A 22,417-nucleotide genomic window follows, 5' to 3' on the forward strand; every position below is an offset into this window, starting at 1 on the left:
AAGTGACCATCCCTAGGGTTACTTAAAGGGAAGAGATTCAGGAAGAGAACAGTGAAACAGTGTGGGAAACTCACAACAAAGCCTTAAATTCCGATTATGAAAACATTCCACATAGTGCCAAATTTATCATCTCTGTGACATCTTTTCTCAGTTTGATGCAGGCGGGGAAAAACAGAAGAATGCATGCGGCAAATGACAAATTTACTACTCTTGGAACAATACCCATAATTTTTGCAGCCAGAGGTGGCACGTCTTTCTCTGTCCAACAACAGGGCCAGACCTGCACAGGGAATCCAGAAGGTGGTGGTGTGATGGCTTGGGGTTCGGATTCAGATGCTGAACCTGAGGAATCCCAGCCTGCACAGAATCCCCTGCCTCCAGAACCAGCTGAGCCTGAAGGGTCCTCACCTGTGCTGGATCCTCAGGTGCAGGCACCAGCTGAGTCTGCTCTGGCTCCTGAGGTGATGGAGGACCCATTGCCTGCAGGTGCTCCACTCTCAGCCCCATCAGAGGAAGCTGAGGTTGCCTCTGGGTCCGGTAGCCCTCCAGCCTCTCCTGAGCTGCAGAGGCTCAGGGCAGAGAGGCGGAGGGAACTAAGTTCCCGCAGGAGGAGTGCTGGCCTCCAGGCCAGGAGAGGCGAGTCACCAGAGGATTGGGGCTGCCCTATGCCTCGGGGCAGATAAAAGCCAGCCAGCCCCAGTCCCAGGTTGTGGGAGCAAAGTTGGTGGTTGTCAGTTCCTGCCTGAACCCTGCCCTGCACCCAGCTTCGACTTTTACGGACTGCCTTCATATTGCTTCATCGACCACGGACTGGACTTGGACCTTGCCTCTTGTTTAACCCCCGGGACCAGCACAGTCATTCTCGGCACACATACCCCCCCCCCCCCAGTGGAAAGATTGGTGGAAAAAGTCAAGAGTTTGGGCATGGTTTTCCAAAAGCTTTCAAATAATTACCGGATAGCGGGCAAACAGACACTTCACACTTGATTAGCTAATCCATATTACGGCTCCATTAAACACACAATAGCATTTTCTGCCATCCGCCCCCCCCCCTCACTCCCTACCACCCGCCAACCCCTTTAAAAAAATTTCCAAGGATGGGCATTCACTCAAGTCATCAGCGCTAATTGCTGGTAAAACAGAAACAAAGCTCTTAAAAGGGAAATAGCTTTTGAAGGTCTAATCTGATTAATTAAGAGAGTTAATTGTTTCCATTTTAAGCAAGCGGGGAAGGGGAGGGCAACCTCCCACAAAATTAATATTTATTCATCTTAATGCATTGTCCCAGGAACCGACACAACCTGGTTTTCACGAGGAGCTTGCAAACTCCTTCTGGGTAAACAGGAAGGAGAGAAGCGGCGTTCTCCACTAATTAAGGGTATGCTGTTCCCAACCTAACGGGTCTCGGTTTTAATCGCATGCTGGAAATTGTATGCAGATGAAATCAAAAGAGCAGTTCTCCCCAGAGACAAAGGCAGAGAGCAGGGAGTCTAAAAATGCTCATCTCAAACACATAAATGCAGCGTGGGCACACAAAGTCAGCTGTCGTTCAAAGATGTACCCTCCTCCTGCCCAGTAGGGACCAAGGTCCCTTTGCCCCCCCCCCCCCCAAATAAGGCAAAGTTGATTGGCGTTGCCATTTAAATGGTATGTATATGCAGGGCCGGATTTAGGTTTGTTGAGGCCCTCAGCTCCTGAAGGTAATGGGGCCCTTTATATGTCCAGCTGTCCTTTGTCAACAACAAATTACGCTGTTTTTTGTGTTGAATGTATGCTATATGGTAATTGATGGACCTCATAGGTATTGAAAGCTATTTGCACGTAAAAAAATACGTATTTTATCAAAGTAATTGTTGAACGGAAATACAATTAAGAAGAAGTATATTAATAGTGAAATACAATTAAGAAGTATATTAACAGTGAAATAATTATTAAACTCTAACTTAAAATGTTGTTTTTTTTAATTAATAACAAACTTAATAATGCAAACACATTGGCATTTGGCAATAACAAAAGTTCCTCTAGAAACACAATTTACAAAGACTCTAGAAACTCGCTATAACATGAAATAATAATAGATGTAAATATATGATGCAAACTACTAATAATTATAAATAGCAGAATGTATATATAGAAAGGAGCAAACCAGGGACATTTTAGGGAGGAGGCGAGCAGGCGGGGCCCATGACTTACGTCATAGGAGCCCACACAACACAAAGCACTGTTGCTGGATGTAGGTTTTATTTTATTTGTTTTTTATCTTATATTTTGGAAATGTACATCCAGTTCTTTTCCTTTAATTTGTTGGGGGTCCCCCAAAAGTGGGACCCTAAGCTAGAGCTCGTTTAGCTTATACGTAAATCCGTCGCTGTGTATATGCAACGTCATCTGATCGATTATGCAGGGCAAGGTATACCAGACCCCCCCCCCCAATATTTTATTCAAGTTGACATCCCTGCATAGACTTGCAGATCTGGAAGGGACCCCGATTTTAATAAATTTTATATATGTATATAGTTTTCCTTATTGTTTAACTGCTTTTTAATGATCGCTTTGTTTTTCTATGTGTTTGTGGTTATTATTTTTATCTGTAAGCAACCTTGAGTCCCATCAGAAAAAGGTAGAGAACAAGTAAATTATTATTATTATTATTATTATTATTATTATTATTATTATTAGCTACAGGGTGAACCCAGAGTGCATCATGGACAGCTCAGGCAGTTCTGCGTTTTGCTGCTAATTTGAGCAGAGAAAATGAAATCCTGCACTTGCACAAATTTAAATAAGCCTCCGGTGCGACGATCGGGGTTATTATATTTTTAATTAGCATATCTCTCTTTAATGGCAGGCTTTTTGATTATTTTTTATTATGATGATGGGTTTGTTTGCCCTGCTTGTGTTTAGTTTACCTTGATCTTTCACCAGGCTTGCTCCTTCCTTCTTCCTCGCCTGTTGCTTCCTGGAACCTTCTCTCTCGCTCATTAGAGGGACCAATCAAAATGGAGATTGACCTAAGAAGATGCTGCGGGCAGGAAACTTGGTAACGAACATGGGCACCCTGTGCACTTTCCTGATGTCAGTGGTTCAAGCCAAGGGCTCGCCTGATGCTGTTTTCTCAGATGCCTAGGACCTGATTCTCAGCAACTCACAATCTGCGGCAGCCCTGCGTTATCCAACAGGCAGGCTAAGCACTTTCATAGAGCACCAGCAAAGCAGTGGCACAAACAAAGAGAGAGATTTATTTTTTACTTTTTAAGAATTTGATGGTTCATATGCGGGTGGCGCTGTGGGTTAAACCACAGAGCCTAGGACTTGCTGATCAGAAGGTCAGCAGTTCGAATCCCCGCAACAGGGTGAGCTCCCGTTGCTTGGTCCCTGCTCCTGCCAACCTAGCAGTTCGAAAGCACGTCAAAGTGCAAGTAGATAAATAGGTACCGCTCCGGCGGGAAGGTAAACGGCATTTCCGTGCGCTGCTCTGGTTCGCCAGAAGCGGCTTAGTCATGCTGGCCACATGACCCGGAAGCTGCATGCCAGCTCCCTTGGCCAGTAAAGCGAGATGAGCGCCGCAACCCCAGAGTTGGTCACGACTGGACCTAATGGTCAGGGGTCCCTTTACCTTTACCTATTTCAAAAAAAAGAATCAATGTAGTCACCATGGGGGGAAATCAGAACTTTGTTAGGCTTCCTTACAGGCCGCTCCACACTCTTCCCTCACTTATCTGTTCTCCTTTTTTAAAAATTGTTGTTGTTGTTGTTTAGTCGTGTCCGACTCTTATTGACCCCATGGACCAGAGCACGTCAGGCACTCCTGTCTTCCACTGCCTCCTGCAGTTTGGTCAAACTCATGCTGGTAGCTTTGAGAACACTGACCCACCATGTCGTCCTCTGTCATCCCCTTCTCCTTGTGCCCTCCATCTTTCCCAACATCAGGGTCTTTTCCAGGGAGTCTTCTCTTCTCATGAGGTGGCCAAAGTATCGGAGCCTCAGCTTCAGGCTCTGTCCTTCCAGTGAGCACTCAGGGCTGATTTCCTTCAGAATGGAGAGGTTTGATCTTCTTGCAGTCCATGGGACTCTCAAGAGTCTCCTCCAGCACCAGAATTCAAAAGCATCAATTCTTCGGCGATCAGCCTTCTTTATGGTCCAGCTCTTACTTCCATACATCACTACTGGGAAAACCATAGCTTTAACTATACGGACCTTTCTTGGCAAGGTGATTTGTTTTTATTACTTATCCCCAACCAAACCAGAGGGTGTTCTACTAATGTAGATCGAAATAATCTGATCCGGTCATGTGCTGCAAGAAATCTATGATCAATAGGTTTAGGGGGGAAACCTGGAAGCTGTGGCTGAATCATACGTCAGAAGGGATCACAGTTCAAGTTATATGACGCACATTTGGAAATACAGCAGGAAGACATAAGAATTAAAAAGAAATCGGGAGTGGGAAGGGAATGTTCAGTATTAAAATAAATAATAAAATGGTATGAATCGTGATGGTCCAAAGGAACTGGGTATCTCCTAAGTTACAAGAAATGTATAAAATCACACACCACACTTTTTTGGAGCTCTGGAGAAGCAATGCAAATGTTTAAAGATTTAAATCTCCAAAATTCCACGTTTGGAGGCCATGTTTCATTTAATTTTACCATTTTTGAGCATTAAGTCTCCCTCCTGCGATTTGTATTGATTTGCTTTGTTTTGATGCAAACTTCCTTGAAGCCATGTTCTGGCAAAAAGCACTGTGTAAGAAGGAAAAATACAGAAATAATACAGATGATGCTGAGCGTTTGGCCATACTCAAGAGTAAGCCCACTGAAACCAATTTGTTTAAATAAAGCATTCTAAGTCTGCAGCCAATCAGTTCCATTGGATGACCCAAGGTCTCGTATGACTGGGGGAGAGAAGAACTTTTCACCCTCTCCACTTGGTGAAGAATTTTGTAAGCTGAGCTAAGTGTTTCAGTCGCCTTGAGGACACTAGCAAAAGTAGGCGTGTTTGAAGGCAAATTCCATGCTTCGAGCAGAAAAGCAAAATTCTATAAAGCTTTTTCGACTCCCCTAGGATGCTGGTGGGGAAGTTATGATCCTTGTAATAGATCATTGTTCTGTGGGTGTCCATAGCAACCTTAATGCATGAGCCATTTTGCATCTGACAAGCGGCGGAGGGTTTTGAAATTCTCCGGAGAGTTTTGATTCCCTGTATAACATGATAGGGAACAGGTTGCATCTCTAACCACCTGGCCTATTGACATCTCAGAGAGTTTCCATGCCTCAGGTGTGTTTGCAAAGCCAGAAGGGTCAAGTGGCAAGAGGTATGTTTTATGGTACAAGAGAAAGAGGTTTTGTGGAAATAAGGCGGGCAAGAAAGTTTTAAAAGCCAAACTCAGTATCCAGTGTGTCCCAAGAGAATATTACTTTTGGATTTCAAGTACTGAAGACTTATAGCTGACTAATAATAGTAATAATAATAATAATAATTTATTATTTCTACCCCGCCCAACTGGCTGGGTTTCCCCAGCCACTCTGCGTGCCTTCCAACAAAAGATTAAAAATACATTAAAACATCAAACAGTAAAAATTTCCTTAAACAGGGCTGCCTTCAGATGTCTTCTAAATGTCAGATAATGGTTTCTTTCTTTGACATCTGATAGAAGGGCGTTCCACAGGGTGGGCGCCACCACCAAGAAGGCCCTCTGCCTGGTTCCCTGTAACTTCGCTTCTTGCAGTGAGGGAACCAGCAGAAGAGCCTCGGAGCTGGACCTCAGTGTCGGGGCAGAATGATGGGGGTGGAGACGCTCCTTCAGGTATACTGGGCCGAGGCCATTTTGGACTTTAAAGGTCAACAGCAACACTTTGAACTGTGCTTGGAAACATACTGGGAGCCGATGCAGGTCTTTCAAGACTGGTGTTATGTGGTCTCAGCGGTCACCAGACTTGCCATAGGGATGTTCACGAGGGTTGTGCACTGGGTTAAACCCAAGTCTCATTCCTGAGCTGCCAATTTAGGGGGATCCAAACCTGTTCGAGACCCCTCCGGATTGCCCTGGCTCAGGTTGTGTTGCCCAGAGTGATTTGGGGCTATCACAGGCTTTCGCATTGGGCAGGATGCCTGCAGAGGAACCAATGGGTAAGCAGATTCCAGCAGGATTAAAGCCTCCATTGACCAGCTGGTGAGCAGAGACGTCAATCCTACAGGCTGCGGGGTGCTCCTTTGCAAGAAAGCCCCCTGCCCTTATTAGGATGGGGGTCCACATGTCCATATCCATCACTATGCTGCAGCCCCTCACTTAAAGGGCCTTCCCTAATTCTTTGCCCCTCCCTCCACCACTAGTGGAAGCAGAATAAATTGGGCAAAATGAGATTTGCATAATAAATTCAGATGGTATACGAAGCCCTTTTCATCCATGTGAAACTTTGAGGAACAGAGTCACATGGTTGGTCCCTGCTACCCAGGCCAATATTGTCCACGTTGAGGTTCTCAGTTTTTCTTTCCTTCTATCAATGACACCTAGAAGAGCCCCGTAGCTGGATCAGGCCCAGAGGAGCGCATGGTGTTCAGCATCCTGTTCCTACAGTGGCCAAACCACTGTGGAAAGGCCACACACATTATTTTTCTGGATAGCATTACAAGCTTGGTGGACATAGTGTACAGTGGTACCTTGGGTTAAGTACTTAATTCGTTCCGGAGGTCCGTTCTTAACCAGAAACTGTTCTTAACCTGAAGCACCACTTTAGCTAATGGGGCCTCCCGCTGCCGCCGCACCGCTGGAGCACGAGAGCCAGTGTGGTGTAGTGGTTCAGAGCGGTGGACTTGTACTCTGGTGGACCAGGTTCGCTTCCCCGCTCCTCCACCTGCAGCTGCTGGGTGACCTTGGGCCAGTCACACTTCTCTGAAGTCTCTCAGCCCCACTCACCTCACAGAGTGTTTGTTGTGGGGGAGGAAGGGAAAGGAGAATGTTAGCCAATTTGAGACTCCTTAAAGGGAGTGAAAGGTGGGATATCAAATCCAAACTCCTCCTCTTCTTCTTCTTCTTCTTCTTCTTCTTCTTCTTCTTCTTCTTCTTCTTCACACACACACACTATGCATTGCATGAAAAAGGTCTTTCTTTTGACTGTCCTGAATCTTCCAACATTCATTGCATGCCCACAAGTTTCAGACCCTCCAACATTCCTCGGCTGAAAATAGGGCCATTTCTCACTCCCTGCCTACCTGACCCTCCTCGATCCCCCCACATTTTTGTCCCCCTGTTCCACGCAGAGCATTTCCTATCAGAAAAAGGGTGAGTTCCACCAACGGGACACAGCACACAAGCCCGGAGAAAACCCCTTGATTTCCTTTTATTCTTAGGTACAAAATTACGATTCCAATCGGTGCCCTCGATGGTGTTTGATGGTCGGTATGACAAGTACAGTACGAGGAGAGACTTTGTATATGTGGGCAACCCTGTGTAGAGGATCTGTACCATTATTTATTGCAAAGTCCACTATACATAGATCCAAGAGACCGATTTATAAAACCCCTGCTTACGAATGGAATACAGTGGTACCTCAGGTTAAGTACTTAAATCGTTCTGGAGGTCCGTTCTTAACCTGAAACTGTTCTTAACCTGAAGCACCACTTTAGCTAATGGGGCCTTCTGCTACCGCCGCACCGCCGGAGCACAATTTCTGTTCTCATCCTGAAGCAAAGTTCTTAACCCGAGGTACTATATCTGGGTTAGTGGAGTCTGTAACCTGAAGCGTATGTAACCTGAAGCGTATGTAACCCGAGGTACCACTGTATCTTGATTTCAGTAAAGCTTTTGGCAATGTCCCCCTTGATATTCTTGTGGAGAAGCTGGTAAATTGTGGGTTGGATGAGGTAACGGTTGGGTGGAGCTGTAGCTGGCTGACCAAACACAAAGAGTCCTCACTAATGGTTCCTCATCATGGGGGGAAATGACAAGCGGGGTGCCACCAGGTTCAGTCCTGGGCTCGTTTTGGTTGTAACATCTTTATGAACAACCAACCAGTGGCCAACCAGATGCATCTGTGAAACCCTCAAGCAGAACCCATGCGCAAGAGCCCTCACCTCTTGCATGGTTTCCAGCAGCTTGTACAGTGGTACCTCTGGTTGCGAACGGGATCTGTTCCGGAGGCCCGTTCACAACATGAAAAGAATGCAACCCGCAGCGGCGCGTCTGCGCACACACGGGTTGCGATTTGCCACTTCTGCGCATGCGCGTGACGTCATTTTGCGCGTCTGCACATGCACGAGCGGCAAAACCCAGAAGTAACACTTTCCGGTACTTCTGGGTGGCCACAGGACGTAACCTGAAAGAATGTAACACGAAGCAGACGTAACATGAGGTATGACTGTATTAAGGAACCTCTGCAGAGCAGAGCTAATAGCCGCTGATAGTTTTCTCTTCCTCCATGAATTACAGTGGTGCCTCGGTTTAAGAACAGTCCTATTTACGAACTATTCAGTTTATGAACTCCGCAAAACTGGAAGTAGTGTCCCAGTTTGCAAACTTTACCTCGGTCTAAGAACGGAAGAAGGTGGTAGAAGAATGGTAGAAGGGCACCGGCGGCGGGAGGCCTTGTTAGGGAAAGCGCACCTCGGTTTACGAATGGTTTCGGTTTAAGGACGGACTTCCGGAATGGATTAAGTTCATAAACCGAGGTACCACTGTAGTCTAGTCCTCTTTTAAAGCCATCCAGGTTGGTGGCCTCCTGTGGGAGGGAGTTCCATCATCATCATCATTTTTTATTTGTATGCCGCCTTTCCATAGTTGCAACTATGCTCAAGGTGGCTTACAACATAACAGGATTTACATAATTACAAAATTACATACCTACAAACATAGCAGAAGTCATAAACAATAAATAAACCACATCAAAACATACACAACCAAATGGAAACAATTTCACATAAATCATAAGATCTAAAACTAAGGATACAACAATCATATCAATAATAGCAACAAGCTCTCTCAACAATATTCCAGCCCAAGAATCTGTTCAACAGCCTCAGTTTTTGTAGCTGGAGTCAGTCCACATTCCACTCTCCCAGGCTAGATGGGAAAGGGCCAGCAAGGCAGGGTGCAGGTCTTCCAGGGCTCACAGCCAAGATGGTCTCATTTAAAACAACACAGATAAAAATTAAAAACAATTTAAAAGAGGAGCCCTCTCTGCTGAGCAGCAGCCACAGTCCTTGTGAAGCCTGTCAAGCCCCACCCCAAGCCAGGTGGAAAGAGGCAAGGGGATTGCCCTTCAGGCCGTCAGCAGGCAGTCCTGACTATACGCTGCATGAAATACTTCCTTTTACCTGTGGGATGCAATCCACTGGGAGCTGTCAAGTACAACATTCCTTGTTTTCCTAGAGTGGACATGCAAGGGAATGTTTGGTCCAGTCAGTTGAACTTCCTAGTTCCTCCTGGCCTGGAGCATCCTTCCTTGCATGTGACTAGTGGGTGGGCGTGACCTTTCCAGACCTGGTCAAAGGACAAGGTATGCTGCCACTCTTTCTCTTTTCCATCTTCCTTTCATCCTGTGAACTGCCAGACTGCTAACTGCAGTCACTAGGTCAACCCACATACGGGGTAAACCTGTTTGTATATGCTTGTAACTTTGGGCCTTAAGCCTGCCTTCAGGGATCACACCGTGCTCTGCCTGGTCTTGAGTAAACTTTCTTTTTATTGCTTATGAATAAGACCGTGGTGTCTTTATTCTTTTAGGAGGGATTCAAGGGGTCTTACCTGGAAAATACTAGAAGACATTTCAATCTGGACAAGCCAGATGGAATTGCATATTGTCTTAAGAAACTCACACGAGTTTGCAACTAGTTTTCTGCTGTGTTAGGAGGAATGCACCCTCCTCCTAAGTAAAGGAACTTGCTAGCGCAAGTTAGGAAGGATATTGATAGGCAATATATCCTCTCCTGCCACCCTGAACATTCCCACATTACTGAGGAGATTTCACCCCTCCCATACCCAAGAATCTCCTGATGGTCTCTGCTGACTCTCCAGAGAGGAGGAGGCGTGTCCTGCTATCTACTTATTCTGCCCAGCACCACATCTGTTTGTGTGTGTGAGAGAGTCAGTCAGTCAGTGTATCGGAGAGAGAGAGAGTGTTAGAGATCCTAGAGATAAGGTTGCTGCTAAGTGCAGCTGCAGACTCTCAGTGTAGCATTGGTTTATGCTTAGAATATTCAGCTCTGTATATAGTTTTGTATCATAGTTGTAGTTACAGAATAAAAGGAAGATATTCTACAGAGCTGCTCTCCGAGTGGTTTATACTCTGCAAGACTCTGCAAAACTCTGCTGCGCAACGACTGTATTATTGAGACAGTGAATCCGGTGCTCTCAGCTCTAAGCTGTGAGTCCACAGCACTGTGACCTGTTCCTGTGAGAAAGGAGGTCTCTGGCGGTGCTACCCAGCTCGCCTAGCCCAGTCGGGGTGGAGGTGCATGAGTCCAGTTGGTGCACTGGCTCAAGGGCGATGCTAACAATTACCTGTCCTGAATCTTCCAGCATTCAGCTTCATTGGATGTTCAGGAATGCTAGTGTTATGAGAGCGAGCCCTTCAATCCAGCCCCAGTGACCCAAGCATGATTTCAATGATGGCACTTCTGGTGTGTTAGGTAGGCAGTTGATTTTATTGTTTAGTTTTTCACCTTGAGAATGATCTGCTGGCTGGAGAGGGAGGGCCAGTGGAAAGCATGCCTGGCCAAGTCATTGACCCTCTGCTCCTGGGACTCCATACTTGAGGTTTCTTTCTCTTTTCTTAGGCAACGGGGGTCTGTACTGTTAGCATCACTCTAAGCCACTTTCTGCAGGAGAAGAGCTCTTCTGTTTGCTTTGTCTCTCTGTCCCTATAACTGCCAAACCGTGCTTGACATAGCTCCGGAAAAGGAGCGAGCTGTTTCTCAAGAAAGGCTCCAAGTCTGCCTGTGGGTTTCCCCCCTTGTATTCATACAGTTCCTCAAGGCCCGCCCTGGCTGTCTCCTTGCAGTTGATCTTCTTGAAAATAGCTGCCAGAGTCTCATTTGCTTTGTGCTCATCTGGGTGAGGAGAGCCCTTGTCCTGGTGGACAGCAGCCTGCTCTGACAAGTGCTCCACGACCTTCCACAGGTGGTCCTCCAACTCAGACTCATCTCTGTTCTTGATCAGCGTCAGGTGACCCATGATCTCTGCCCCCTTCAGCTTGCAAAGAGTGTTCAGAAGAGACTTCAGGGCTCGGAATGGGTAGTTGCTCGAGTACTGCTTCAGCTTCTCCTTGGGCATTGCCTTCATGAAGACGTGGATGTCCAGCAGAAGCTGGTCAAGATTGATGCTGCCGATGGTTTGTGGCAGGAACTTGATGGCTTTCCACAAGCACTTGGCAACCATCTCAGAAAAGGCCACCAGGTCAGTGGGGGCATTCAAGCCTTCATGGAGCAGCAGCAGAAGAGAGCTGAGAAGCCTGTTGTGGTCTGATTTCTCCAGCACCTTGCTTATCAAGTGGCTGATAGACTGGGCGGTGCCCTGCTCTTCCTGGACCTCTTCAACGGGAGAATCCAGCAGCAAGGCAATGAGGCTGCTCAGGAGGTCCTTCAGCACCCCAGCAGAGGCTTCCTGGGCGAGGCTCTCCACCTGGAAGAGGGAGACCATGTTGGAGATGATGCAGCTGTAAAGCTCCATGACTTTCTGAGTCCTCATCTCCTCCTCCGCCATCACGTGGAGCTGGTGGATGAACTTCAGCTGCCGGAGCGTTGCGATCAGGAATGGGTTGATATGGCCAGACAAGGTTTCTGCTTGGTCCTCCCGCTTTAAAATCTCCTGGATCTGCAAAAGCGCCTCAATACTGGTGCTGGTGCTGCCGCTGGCTACGCGGCAGATGATCATGTTGATGTTGGGACTCTCAGTCCGGTAGGGGACAACATCAACTGCTTTTGGACTTCTGCAGGAGGCCATGCCATCATTGACATTCTGCCCCCCAGCTTGGTCTGCATGGGAAGCCAGATGTTCTCCCCCTGTGTGGCTGCCACCAGTTCCGTGGCTTTGTTTGTACCCTTCTAAGGACCCCAGCCTAAGACTCAGGTTGAAGACCTGGGTGTCCACTGTTTCTTCCTTGACTTGCTTGGCAGCTGCATCTTTCATGCTCCCTTCCAGCAAATTCATGTGCTTGTCAGAGATGTTCCCAATGGCCTTGAAGGTCTCGACTCCATAGACGTCCCGGGCAATGGCGATGACTTTCAAGGCCGCGCAATGGACAGCATTGTTTGAGTCTCCCGTCAAGGTGATCAGGGTCTTCAGGGTTTTGCTTGGGTTTGGCTGACACACTTCTGGACCATACGTCTTGAGCAGCCAACCAAGCTCTTTCAAGCACCCCACCCTCTGGTTAGCATTCTTAGCCTGGGCTCCCTCCAGGAGGAAGCAGAAAGTCTTGGCGGCCGGGTAGATCAGGGTGGTCTGCTTCACGATCGCCCTCACCTCTTTGAGGATGGACTCCTTTGTCCCTCCCAACTTCAGAAGGAGGTAGGGCAGGAAAGAAGCAGCCTCGTTCTCCATCAGCTGGTACCTCTCCTCAATCAGGAGACTGAAGAGTTTCTTTAAGTATTCCAAGGTCTTCATCAGCACCCATGTGTTGGTGTCAAACAGCCGCAGGCTGAGCCATTTCAGGATGAGGTCCAGACAGCTGATGACCCCATCCTTCTCACTCTCCAAGTGCTTGGTCATCACGGTCAGCGCCTTGATGTGGTGCTGGAAATTGGAGTGAAAGAGCTCCTCCTGCAGCCAGGTGGAGAAGCAGGTGCACATCTGGGCCTTGAGCTGCTCCACATATTTGCTGTTGGGGCTGCTAAAATTCCACCTGAGCACCTTCAGGGCCTTCTCGTCCTTTGCCCTCTGCTCTTTTGCTTTGGGGACGATGATGAAGATGGGGCCCAGCTTACTGATGTCTTCCTTCATGCTGAGCTTCACCTGTGCCTTCACATTTGGTGGCTTCTTTGGTTTGGGGACGGCGCCTTCCGACTTGGCTTTCTTGACATCCATGCCCCCATCGCTGGCTCCTAAGTTCTCTGTTGAGGAGGAGACTGGCTTGCACTGCTGGGGAGAAGCCAAGATGGATTTGGGCCAAGACTTGCCCCGCGGTAGCTTCGAAAGGGATTTGGGGAAAGGCCGGGTGGGCTTTGCTGGATGACCAGCTTGGGTTTGCTCCAGCAGAGAGAGGACCTGGTCTTTGGAAGCCGGCTTCAGCTTGTTGGCAGCTTCGGCCATCCTCTCAAAGCCAACCTGGAGGACGAAGAATGGCACAGCCTCGTATGCTGCCTTGTGCATGTCCTCGTGGTTGTCCTCCAGGGCAGAGTAGAGGTGGGGCACGCAACGGAGCAGGTCGTTGGTGGCAGAGCTGGAGGACGGCAGCTTCTCCACCAGCCAACCCAGGAGCCCCTGCCTTTGGAAGAAACTCTCCTTCTTTGGATCTGCAGAAAGGTCCTCCACTTCCAGCCATTCTTTCATGCCAGTCTGCTCAGCCCAGGCTTCCACAGTCAGGAGAGCTGCAGCCCGCACACCACTTTTGCTGTCCCTCAAGATGGCGATGATGGACATCCCCAGAGTCTTGACATGCTGCCTAATGCCTGGGCCCATTACCTTGGCCAGCTGCTGGAGGACAGAGAGCGTCTGCTTCACAAGGGCTTTGTTGGAGTCGTGCAGGCAAGCCTTCAAGGCGACGGGGAGGTCCCCCAGGCTGGGCTGGATGGACCCGACATTGCTGAGGATCCTGGAAACCTCCTCGAGCCCTTCCTTCCGGACCTTCCAGCTCGTGTCCTGCATCTTTGACATCAGCTCCTTGGAGATCTTCTGGCTAATGTCAACAGCATCACTTCTCTTGCAGGGCTGAGCGTCGCCCCCTCTCTGCTCGCTCCCGCTGTCCCTGCAGAATTTGCAGCGGCCTCGTGTTGGAGGGGGCGGATGCTGACCACTCACCTTCTCAAACTCCATGTCAATCTGGGAGAGCAAAGCCGGCTTCTCATCCTCAAAGAAGACCCTCAGCGGGGCTCCGACATACAGGTACATCACCCCTAGGAGGCCGAAGGCAGAAGCTCTCTCGTCCGGGTGAGCAGCAGTCAAGGCAGCTTTGATGTAGCCAATAAAGTCTTGGGCCTCCAAGCTGTCGAAGCCAAAGTCCTTGATGGCACCAGTCAGCCAGCTGAGTGTTTCCGAGTGGGTCCTGGGGCTGTCTTGCAAGAAGGCCGCTTCCACCACTTTCCTCGCTGTCCAGGGCAACCCGCAGGCTTCCGCGACGGCCGTCAGAGCTTCCTTGGTGTCACCGCTGCAGATGACATCCCCGATCTTGTCCACCAGCTTCCCCAGAACAAACTGGGCAGTGGTCTTGGAGAAGTTCCCCCTCTGGGCGATGAGGGTGACGATGTGCAACCTTTTCTGCATCACCTGCAACTTGGTCTCGTTCCACCCGGGCTCCTTGTCCAGCAGTCTCACAAGCGCCTGGCAGGGCATCTGGCTCTTGTCCATCTTCTCCACGGCCTTCTCAAACACCTCCAGGCAGGAAATCCTCTCCTTCCAGTTACTGCTGTCCATGTCCCGGAGGCAGGATGCTGGGAGGACAGCGGCAGCTTCCAGCTCACATGATTCCTCTGAGAGTTCCGCCTCTGGCGCAGTCCTTGGATCTAGCATCTTGGCTCACCTTGCGTTCTAGAACTTTGGCTAGCCATGCGGGGCATGGTGGCTTTGTCCTCCCTTGGGCGGCCCTCAGACCAGGGAGGGCAGAGGACATTCCGGGGAGTAAGAGAGGTGGCGGAAGGACCCTCAAGTCTTCCTGGCTGCCCCCCAGCCTCCTCCCTGGGCCCCTCCAGAAAGGAGGTGATGGTTCCCACACCTTGGGGAAGGGGCCCTTCCTGAGGGGTTGCTGCTCCCGCTGGTGAGCGGTGGCTTCTGCCCGGAGGCAGGCTGGGCTCATTGTGATGTCATCAGGACCCTAGCCAGGAGCTTGCAGCAGCAGCAGCAGAGGAAAGTAAAGCCAGGAGGGAAGAGAGTCTTGCAGCCACCATGAAAACCTCCAGAGTGGGATGTGGGACTATGTTGTTTGACATGGTGCGTTAGTTATTGAAACCCGCCATGGGCCCTCAGGATGAAGGTTGGGAGATAATTTTAAATCATCATCATCAAAAGCTAATTCTAATGGTTAAGAGCAGTGGACTTGTAATCTGGTGAACCGGGTTCGCTTCCCCGCTCCTCCACATGCAGCTGCTGGGTGACCTTGGGCCAGTCACACTTCTCTCTCAGCCCCACTCACCTCACAGAGTGTTTGTTGTGGGGGAGGAAGGGAAAGGAGATTGTGAGCCGCTTTGAGACTCCTTTGGGTAGTGATAAAGCAGGATATCAAATCCGAACTCTTCTTCTTCTCTTCTAATTCTATTCCAAGCTTGTTGAGGTCTAGTGTCCAGATCTAGTCTACCTTGATCAGACCACACCTGGATTCCTGTGTCCAGTTCTGGGTGCAACAATTCAAGAAGGATGTTGACAAGCTGGAAAGTGGGCAGAGGAGGGCGACCAAAATGGCCAACGGTCTGGAAATGAAGCTTTATGAGGAACGGTTGGGGGGAGTTGGGGTGTTTAGCCTGGAGAAGCGGAGACTCAGAGGAGATATGAGAACTGTCTTCAAATATCTGCAGTGCGGTCACAAGGAAGAGGGAGCAAGCTTGTTTTCTGCTGCTCCGGAAGGTAGAACTGACCCAATGGATTAAAATGACAGCCAAGTAATGGAGACTTTTAAGTTAGACAGGAAAACTGGATTCCAGGTGGAAAAATCAAAATTGGAGACAGAATTGTTAGAACCCAAAACTAAGAATTTGTCAAAAATGTATAACTTGCTGCTGGAATGGAATACACAGGATGAAATAGTTAAATCAGCTATGATCAAGTGGGCACAAGACATTGGTCACAATATTATGTTTGAGGACTGGGAACGGTTGTGGACCACCGGTATTAAATTCACGGCATGTAATGCCCTAAAAGAAAATATTATGAAAATGATTTATAGGTGGTACATGACTCCAGTCAAGCTTGCAAAAATCTACCACTTGTCTGATAATAAGTGTTGGAAATGTAAAGAGACTGAAGGTACATTCTTTCACCTTTGGTGGACGTGCCCAAGGATTAAGAACTTCTGGGAGATGATTTATAATGAAATGAAGAAGGTATTTAAATATACCTTCCTGAAGAAACCAGAGGCCTTTCTCCTGGGCATGGTCGGCCAATTGGTGCCAAAGAAGGATAGAACTTTTTTTATGTACGCTACAACAGCAGCAAGAATACTCATTGCAAAGTATTGGAAGACAGAAGATCTACCCACCGTGGAAGAATGGCAGATGAAGGTTATAGACTATATGGGACTGGCAGAAATGACTGGCAGAATCCGAGACCAGGGGAGAGAGACGGCGGAGGAAGATTGGAAGAAATTTAAGGACTATCTTATGAAACATTGTAAAATTATTGAATGTTAGGACGATGTTGATTTAGAAATTAAGTGGTTTTCAGCTGTAATGATTATGAAATTAAGAAAAGAAGGGTCAAAAATTAAATAGAAATTAGGGGAGGGATTTGCTGAATTGAATTAATTTGAGATTGGAATACAGAAAGGGGAGGTACGAGGAGGTCGGGAAAGTAGGTTTTTACAAATATAAGGGTTTGAAATTATACATGTTGTTGTATGTGTTTTTTATGTTTGCATTTTTGCTTTTCTATGTTTTCTGTTTTTTCTATTTTATATAAACTTTTTTTTAAAAAAAAACACCATAATAAATATCTTATTAAAAAAAAAAAATGACAGCCAAGGAGATTCTGACTAAACATTAGGAAGAACTTTCTGAGGGCAAGAGCCATTTGACAGTGGAACGGTCTCCCTCGGGAGGTGGTGAATTCTCCTTCCTTGGAGGTTTTTAAGCAGAAGTTGGATCTGCTAGGGAATTTTCAACTGTGGACCAAGTTAAACAGTACACAAAGAAACTCAGAAACATAGAATTGTAGTTGACTTTTAGGACCCCTTCCAGGTCTGTAATTTTATGATTCTATTATCACCATCTCCCTTCTATTTGTTCATCAGTGGTGGGTAGCTATAGTATCCTATAGTACTCTAACTACTATAGGATACTATAGCTACTCTAGACTGTTCCATTTTTTGAAGGAAGCCTTCTTGCCTCTAATACCTTCCTAAGGAAAGTTAGGAATTTAATCCTTGTGTTTGTTTTACTCAGTTTTCATTCCGTCCATACAACGAATGCATGGATGGCGGAACAGAATTCTGCCTCAAGGGGGGTTTTCATGTCCCACTTCACTAACCTGGGCGATCTAATCTGCAGATTATGCAAATTTCTTTGCTAACTCTGCAATTTTTGCCCCCGTTTTGTGTGAGACACCTGCTTAGTTTTTTGCTCCAGGAAGGGGCCCTCGCTCTCAAAAAATCATCATTTCTATACTGCTCTCTTCAGATCATTCTTTTTCCCTCAAAGAAAGAAATCTGCTAACTGGGTCTGGTGTCAACAGGCTACTAGATCCAGGCAGACCTGCTGGGCCGGATAAGTAGCTTAGCAAAACATTTGTTGCACATAACGGGCAGCTGGCGCAGCACCATTTATTTTGACCTCTGCGGCCAAAAGTCTTGCATTAGAAAGAAATGTTTGCATCCCAAGCCTCTCCTCCTCGCTGAACCCTAATACGAAGCCTAACAATTTGTGCAAAGGAAACCGGTGCTTTTCTACAAATTGTTTCTTCTGGGAAATGTACTTGAGCTCTGATTGCAGAATAAAGAATGAATCATAAGTGTGTGCTCTTGTTTGCTTGCCTGTTTATTTGTTTAGCCTCCGGCGCACGGAGAGAATTTGTTGCCATTTATTTGCCGAGAGTGAAAAGCTCTCAGGGAATCAGAAAGTGGGAGGCGGGGTAAGCGAGAAGCCGCTGTTTTCTTGGGAGGAAGTGAAAGTGCGCACACAGCCCTTTCCCCCACCATCTATCAGAACATGGAAAGAGCCCGGCTGGATCAGGCCAATGGCCCATCTAATCCAGCATCCTGTTGTCACAGCAGCCAAACCCAGTGCCTTTTCTGGGAAGCACAACATGAGCACAACAGCACCATGGCCGCCTGCAATTCCCAGAAAGTGGTGTTCAAAGGTCTGCTTCCTAGGAAAGGAAAGTGAGAACATAGCCAGAATGGCTAGTAGCCATCGATTTGCCCTCTCCTCCTCCATGAGTTTGTCGAATCCCCTTTTAAAGCCATCCAGGTTGGTGACTTCACTGCTTCTTGTGGGAGGGAGTTCCATAGTTTAACTATGTGATGGTTATCTACAATAACAATCCCCCCCCCTTTGTGTAATGTATACAATATCATTTGTTTGTTTGTTTTGCTTTGATCTTGTTGTTGTTGTTGTTTAGTCGTTTAGTTGTGTCTGCCTCTTCGTGACCCCCTGGACCAGAGCACGCCAGGGCCTCCTGTCTTCCACTGCCTCCCGCAGTTTGGTCAAACTCATGCTGGTAGCTTTGAGAACACTATCCCACCATCTCATCCTCTGTCGCCCCCTTCTCCTTGGGCCCTCCATCTTTCCCAGCATCAGTGTCTTCTCCAGGGAGTCTTATCTTCTCATGAGGTGGCCAAAGTCTTGGAGCCTGAGCTTCAGGATCTGTCCTTCCAGTGAGCACTCAGGGCTGATTTCCTTAAGAATGGATGTGTTTGATCTTCTTGCAGTCCATGGGACTCTCAAGAGTCTTCTCCAGCACCATAATTCAAAAGCATCAATTCTTCGGCGATCAGCCTTCTTTAGGGTCCAGCTCTCACTTCCATACATCACTACTGGGAAAACCATGGCTTTAACTATACGGACCTTTGTTGGCAAGGTAACGTCTCTACTTCTCAAGATGCTGTCTAGGCCTGTCATTGGCCTTCTCCCAAGAAGCAGGCGTCTTTTAATTTGCTTTGATCTACATGGGTACTATTTATTGTTTTTTCTTTTCTTTTTTGTGTGTCTTATCTTACTTACTCTCTGCACTTCTAATTTTGTACTTTTTATTCTCAGGGACGTGGGTGGCGCTGTGAGTTAAACCACAGAGCCTAGGACTTGCTGATCAGAAGGTCGGCGGTTCAAATCTCCGCAACAGGGTGAGCTCCCGTTGCTCAGTCCCTGCTCCTGCCAACCTAGCAGTTCAAAAGCATGTCAAAGTGCAAGTAGATAAATAGGTACCACTCTGGCGGGAAGGTAAACGACGTTTCCGTGCGCTGCTCTGGTTCGCCAGAAGCGGCTTAGTCCTGCTGGCCACATGACCCAGAAGCTGTACGCCGGCTCCCTCAGCCCATAAAGCGAGATGAGCGCCGCAACCCCAGAGTCGGTCACGACTGGACCTAATGGTCAGGGGTCCCTTTATCTTTAAAGAATACACACACACACACACACACACACACACACACACTATGCATTGCATGAAAAAGGTCTTTCTTTTGACTGTCCTGAATCTTCCAACATTCATTGCATGCCCACAAGTTCCAGACCCTCCAACATTCCTCGGCTGAAAATAGGGACATTTCTCACTCCCTGCCTACCTGACCCTCCTCGATCCCCCCACATTTTTGTCCCCCTGTTCCATGCAGAGCATTTCCTATCAGAAAAAGGGCGAGTTCCACCAACGGGACACAGCACACAAGCCCGGAGAAAACCCCTTGATTTCCTTTTATTCTTAGGTACAAAATTACGATTCCAATCGGTGCCCTCGATGGTGTTTGATGGTCGGTATGACAAGTACAGTACGAGGAGAGACTTTATATATGTGGGCAACCCTGTGTAGAGGATCTGTACCATTATTTATTGCAAAGTCCACTATACATAGATCCAAGAGACCGATTTATAAAACCCCTGCTTACGAATGGAATACAGTGGTACCTCAGGTTAAGTACTTAAATCGTTCTGGAGGTCCGTTCTTAACCTGAAACTGTTCTTAACCTAAAGCACCACTTTACCTAATGGGGCCTTCTGCTACCGCCGCACCGCTGGAGCATGATTTCTGTTCTCATCCTGAAGCAAAGTTCTTTAAAAAAAAAAAAAGATATTTATTAAAATTTTCAAAATATTACAAAAGGAAAAAAGGAAAAAAGAAAAATACAAAATAAAAATAGTTTAAAAACAATTCCATCTTTCCATCACTTATCTTTCATTTGCTTATTTCCCGGACCTCCTCACACCTCCCTTTTTGTATTCCAATTCAATTTGTTAGTTCAGCAAATCCTTCCCCTCTTTGTTTATCCTAGTCTTTAATCTTAAAATATTGTACCATTAAATTTTTACCTGTTAATAATCCATTTTTTCATATTCCTTATAGTGTTATAGCTAAGAACCAGTTAACTTTTTATCCAACATCATTCTAACATTCATTAATTTTACAATATTTCTGTAGATAGTCTTTAAATTTCTTCCAATCTTCTTCCACCGACTCTTCTCCCTGGTCTCGGATTCTGCCGGTCATTTCTGCCAGTTCCATATAGTCCATCACCTTCATCTGCCATTCTTCCAGGGTGGGTAGATCTTGTGTCTTCCAATACTTTGCAATAAGTATTCTTGCTGCTGTCGTGGTATACATAAAGAAAGTTCTATCCTTCTTTGGCACCAATTGGCCGACCATGCCCAGGAGAAAGGCCTCTGGTTTCCTGAAGCAAAGTTCTTAACCCGAGGTACTATTTCTGGGTTAGCAAGAGTCTGTAACCTGAAGCCTCTGTAACCTGAAGCCTCTGTAACCTGAGGTACCACTGTACACACACCAATAAATCACTTTTAGAAAGGGGCAAGATTAGATATGGACGCACGAAGCATTTTTATAACAATATCAAGACTTCTTGCAGTCCACTCAGCTCCCCTTTCTTCCCACCCAGGGCAGTCCTGCCCCCTACTCATGGGAGCCAACTCCAGGGGGCCCTGGGTGCTTGGGCACCCACAGTTCAGCTCTGCCTTTCGCAGCCAGCCGGTGAAGCATCATTTTCTGGGGGAGTGGGGCTCGACCAGGAGGGAGGGAACATGCCAGTCAGGCATGTGTCTCTGCCAGGGTCCTACTCGAGTGTAGGCTGAACTCCTGACATACTGAAATACTTCACGGAACACAGGAACACAAACATCCTGTCTCCGTCACTTCCCACTCTGTGGAGTCAAAACATACATCGTCATGTGAAAGAGAACAATCCCATGACTGCAATCATGGAGCAGGAATTCTAACAGAGTCCCCCACAGAAAAGGCTATAGAGAGCAGGAAGAAGAAGAGATGCCGCCACTGCAATGTGGACATGCGACATCACATGCACATGTCTCAAATAGTGCGTGTGACAAGGAAAATGAGTTGGAATTTTTTTATTGTGCTATGGCACCATGAATTCATATGTCTGATACTAAGTACTATGTGTAAACTCAGTTTTGAGTTTTTCCAGCACTCAAGAACCTTATTTTAAAATAGAAAAGACAATGGTTAACTGATTAATACAAAAATACAATTAATACAAAAATACACACTAATAATGTTTATATCAAGGGGTTTTTACAGAAAACTTGAAATACATTGATTATAAAGAGAGGCTTAACAAGAGCATTAATCAATTTTAGCTATAAACAAGTGCCTTTTTATAAAGGGAAACTAAATAGGAAATGTATTTGTATAAGAATTTCTTTGTTCTGATAAATTTATTATGCATTTCAGTATTTCAGTTATTATTCTTTTCCAATGAAGACTTATATGACAATGTCTTGGTTTTGTTTCCTTTGGCTAGAAAAACATTAATGTTTGGCATCCAGTTTTCATCGTATATGCTCTTCTGCTACTGAGTTTTTCCAATAAATGTTACTTTATAAGTGTAGGATGCGATCCTAGACTTTTGTTACAACCAAGTTGCATATTTGCATAATCTAATGGCATACTGATAATTTGTTCTGACTGAATAAACAATTTGTGAAGTTGCATTAAAAAAAAACTTAGTGCGTGTGGCGTCACACACGCTACTTGCAGCCGTGTGATGCCACCCATGTGAGTTGCGGTGGCAGGCACCCACAATCCCAAGGGCAAGATGGAGCCCCTGCCTGCCCCTTGGAGCCAGCACATCATGCAAGGCTGGGCCTTGGCCGCAGCAACCTCTCCTCCTCTTTGCCCATTCTCCAGCAGTTGCTACAAGCTGCCCCAAGGAGGATGCTGGCAGTGGCAGTCCATGGAGAGCAATGGAATCCTCCCTCATTGCTGCCACTGCTGCTGCCACTGCCGCACTCGGAACAAGCGCCAGCTCATCGTCCTCCCTGAGCCTGGTGGCGCCAGCACTGGTGGGGGAAAGAGGGACATTCTGAGATGAAATCAGAAGCCGGGGTGGCTTTTGCTATTCCGGGTCTGTCCCTGGAAAATTGGGACACTAGGAGGGTATTAAATTCT

The 22,417-nt window shown here is 47.0% G+C and overlaps 1 pseudogene; it reads right to left on the reverse strand.

Moving 5' to 3' along the window:
- Positions 1–10,685: 10,685 nt before the first annotated feature.
- Positions 10,686–14,656, reverse strand: LOC114598163 (cytoskeleton-associated protein 5 pseudogene; annotated as a pseudogene).
- Between the last annotated feature and the right edge of the window lie 7,761 nt (positions 14,657–22,417).

The sequence above is a fragment of the Podarcis muralis genome, chromosome 6 (assembly GCF_964188315.1).
Source record: "Podarcis muralis chromosome 6, rPodMur119.hap1.1, whole genome shotgun sequence".
Classification (NCBI taxonomy): domain Eukaryota; kingdom Metazoa; phylum Chordata; class Lepidosauria; order Squamata; family Lacertidae; genus Podarcis; species Podarcis muralis.